This window comes from Belonocnema kinseyi, chromosome 7 (assembly GCF_010883055.1).
Source record: "Belonocnema kinseyi isolate 2016_QV_RU_SX_M_011 chromosome 7, B_treatae_v1, whole genome shotgun sequence".
Taxonomy (NCBI): domain Eukaryota; kingdom Metazoa; phylum Arthropoda; class Insecta; order Hymenoptera; family Cynipidae; genus Belonocnema; species Belonocnema kinseyi.
In genome coordinates, this window is record NC_046663.1 from 70,552,129 (window position 1) to 70,556,621 (window position 4,493).

General features: G+C 28.2%; 1 protein-coding gene across 2 annotated transcripts in view; it reads left to right on the forward strand.

The window, feature by feature from the left end:
• LOC117177195 overlaps nucleotides 1-4,493 on the forward strand; it is a 45,471-nt gene that overhangs the window by 34,910 nt on the left and 6,068 nt on the right. The gene's annotated exons all lie outside the window — the stretch shown is intronic.

Here is a 4,493-nt window from a genome sequence, read left to right on the forward strand (position 1 = left end):
AAACATTCAGTGAACTGAAAAAGTGAGGTCGGTAATATAGGTATTTAGCTGTGTCACATGCCCTTAAGGGCATGTGATACTTACAGTTTCCCCGGCTTTTTTCCACAAAAATGAAAATTTTAAAAAACTGAATTCGCAGATGCTATAAAATATCAGAACGGACGTCTCCGATTTTTTTTTTGAGGGATCATAACAAAAAAAATTTATTGTGCTAAATAAAAATTTTATGCATTGCATTATTTTGAGGTTACGTCGTTTTTCATCTCTGCCTTTCCAATAATCTGGAAATTATTTATGAAATAAACTTTTTTGGTTCGCTGCAAACAAGGTTAGTTCCGGGAGACTAGTTACTATGTTTATTTGTAAGTCTAAAGTTTTCGGGCAAAAATATTTTGTAGTTTGGAAGTAACGCTCGGGTGAATTGTAACACACATAACCTCGAAATATACACGCACGTTGTTAGCAATATCAAAAACTTTTTAATAAAAAAAATACAAAAAAAAGTGTGCGGGCACGTCTGTTAGCATGTTCGCTACCGTTTCCCAGATTTTGTAGGCAAAATATTTCTTATCCTAGGAAAAAAGCCGGGGGAATCTAACACTGAAAAAATCGATACTATTTCCTAAGCGCTATGCAAATTAATCACATTTTGCTAAATTAAAACTTTTTTTGAATTAACCCACAAAAAAGTGTGTGGGGACGTCCGTCAGCATGTTCGCTATAATTTCCCAAATTTTTAAGACAAAATATTTATTATTCTAGAAAAAAAGCCGGGGGAACCTAAAACTGGTAAAATTGACAATTTTCTAATTATCACATGCCCTTAACTTCCTTAAGCTCAGATGAAATGGGATTAGTGGAGTTTTCGTTTTTGCGAAGAAAATTCAATATGGCAAGGACGGTTCGGGTTGTTGGTCGAGATACCATGTAGGGGGTACATCGAGGTCGCTATAGCATTACATTGGAAATTCACCTTTCCTTTAACTGGCATGTGTGTTACTAAGAAATCACTCCACTGACGACCCATATCCACCAAGTATTGATGGACTTGGATAGACTCTCGTGCGACATAAGATATCAGATACCTACTGCAGAATGCGAAAGATCGAGTGAAAGTGGGACACTCAGTAAACATTAAAAATGCACTAAATACCATCAAATTCCCAGATTTTTTCACGGCGATGACTTTAACAAAATACTTGGATTTTCAACAGAATAGTTCAATTTTTCACCAAATATGTGCGTGAATTTTCTACTTACAAAGATGCATTTTCAAACAAATATTAAAGTTTTCAAACGAACAAAAAAACCTTAAACAAAAAACAGTTTCATATATGTACAATGAAATAGATGAACTTTAAAAGAAAAAAGACGATTTATTAACATATAGTTGAACTTTGAATCTCATAGTTGAATTTTAAATATGAAAAGATGAATTTTCAACAAAAGGATTGGATTTTTAATTTAAAAAGATTAAACTTGAATCAAAAACTGTTGCATTTTCAACCAAACACTTAAATTTTCAAGCCAAAAGACGAATTTTTGAGAAGACGAAATTTCAACAAAAAGATGAACTCTTAGTAAAAAATATAATGGTTGATATTAAAACAATAACAACAAATTCTCAACAAAATAGTTACATTTTCTTGCAGAGTTGAATTTTCAACAACAAAAAATTTTATTTTCAGCAAAATAGTTGAATTTTTAACCAAATATTTGAATTTCGTAACTACAAAAAGATGAATTCTCAATAAAAAATGCAATATTTGATATTTTAACCAGAAAGATGAAATTTCTACCAAAGAAATCATAAGGCAAATTTTCAACTAAAACAGAGATAAAATTTTTATCAAAGATGGAAAAGTTATATTTTAGTTTAAAAATAAATAAATTTTAAAGAAAAAGCAGAAATATGTTCGACCTTCAACCAAGTAGTTCAATTTCCAACAGAAAATATGAATTTTTTTTCAACAAAAAATACAAATTTTCAACAAAATAGTTGAATTCAAAACCAATGAAGATTGATTTGTTTTTTAACCAAATAATACAATGTTTAACTAAAAATATAATCGTTAGGAGTAATTAAATGCAAAAAAGAAAGAAACAGAAATACAGGCCAAATAAATTACGAAGAAGAATATAATATCACAGTGCCCGTAAAATTTCGTTTTTAAAATTCTCATTTTTCTCTGATCAATTATGCATATTCAAAGACTAGAATCGTAATCTTGTAATATTTTAAGATAGACGCCTTTATGGATGGACTAAATCAATTTCAAACATATTATCATTCGCAAGTTTTTTTTTAAAATTCCTGACTCCCTGATTTACATCTTTCCTTGACTGACGACCACTCCATTGAGAATATAATACAGGCCTCAGAATCTCTGTGGGATAAAATATAGGGACCAAAGGGTAGTTTTTGTCACGCTCATAAGGTACTTTTTTCGCGTTCAAAGGGTAAAAAATTCAGGATAAATTCAGAAGATTTCGGAAAAATTCAGTTTACATTAAGAAAAATTCAAATGAATTCGAAAAAATTATAAAAATAAAAAAAAATTCCATTGATTCGCGTAAAACTGGAATGAATTTAGAAGAATTTATTATAAAAAAGAATTAAATGAAATTCAGAAAAATTCAAGGTGAATGACAAAAAAAAAGAACTGAATTTAAAATAATTTGAAAATATCATAAAACTTAATTGAATTCAGTAACTTTGAAATAAGCTTCGGGAATTTAAGAATTTGATGAAATGCTTAAGGATTCATTGTGAGATTGAAAGCATTTAAAAATCTAGAAAAATCATTAAATTAAGTAGAATTGGATGCATTTAGAAGGATTCAAGTAAATTAAACAAATTCAAGAGAATTCCAAAGATTTTAAAAGACTCCAGGGTAAATTCCAGGAAAAACGTCAAATCTCTTCATATCTTTGAAAACCTACTAATTTCTAACACAAGAAGTGACTAATGATTAAAAAACAATTCAAGATAAATTCAAAAGAACTCAGGTGAATTGGAACATTTTTAAGAATCGAAAAAAATGTAATTGATAACAATAAATTTGTAGTGAATTTACAGAAATTTAAAAGAAATGAAAATAATTAGATGAAATACATAAAAAAATCAACCTGACTTTAAAAAGTACTCAAGTGAATTGAAAACAATTTAAAAATATGTAAAAAATAACTTAATTGGGTAGAATTCTCGAAATCTTCGAAACCCTATGAAATCCCTCGTGTCTGGTAAAGAATTCTTTGAAATCCTTTATAAGATTAAAATTTCTTAAAATGCTTAAAACCCCTGGAAATCCCTTGAAATTGTTTAAATATCTTGAAAATGCCTTGGAATCTTTTAAAATGTTCCGAAATATTTCAGCCTTTGAATGCTTTCAAACTACTGAATAAATACAACATTTCTGGGAATCTTTTAAAATTTCCTAAAACATTTTGAATCCTTTGATATCTTTCGAAAGCCTTTGAAACTTTCTAAATCCCTTGAAAACGCCTGAAATCTGTTACAATATTGTCAAGTATTGCAAATCCTTTTAAATAATATAAAATTACTGAAATAAATAAACAATTTCTTTGCAATCTTTTAAAATAATTCAAATTATTTAAAGTCCTTTACATTAATTTGAAATTTTGTAAAGTTCTTGAAAATGCTAAGGAAATTGCAAAAAATACGTTAAAATATTTCAGATCCTTAAATAATTTTACCAATTGATCCCAAGGATAAATAAATTAAAACTTTTAAAAATAAAAATAATAAATCCATTGAATTAAGTACAAAAGAGTAAAATTATAGAAATGCAATGGAATTAAAAAAACATCCAGTGAATTCATCAAATTCAAGAGAATTCCAAAGAATTCATGGTTAATTCCAAATCTCTACAAAACTTTAAAACCCTTCAAAATACCTCACTTCTGATAAATAAATTCTGTAAAATCCACTGAAATATTATAAAATTCCGTGATATCCTATGATGATATTTTTTGAAATCATGAAAAATGTATTAAAATACATTGAGCGTTATAAAATCCCTTGAAATTATTGAAATCCTCGGAAATATTTTAAAATATTTTCAAGCCTCATACATCATGTAAAATTGTTCCAGATTGTCAGAAATTCTAGGAAATTCCTTGTCCTATAACATTTCAAAAGCTTTAAAATCACTTCAAATTAATGTAATTATTTTGTAAAAATCCTTGGAATCTTTTAAAATTCCCTAAAATGCTTCAAATTAAAAGCTCCTGAAAATGCCTTAGAAGTTTTCGAAATACCCTAAAATCTTAAAAATTCCTTAAAATTATTGAAATCCATGAAAAATTTCTCGGATCCTTCATACATACCCAGAAATATTTCAAAGAATTCAATATAATTCAAAAATAGGTATACCAGGTGTATACATATGAAACCGGTATTGCCATCTAGCGGCCAGTAGACACACTTGTAGGCACTGTCGGAACTTACCATTTGTGCTAATTGGCGTATT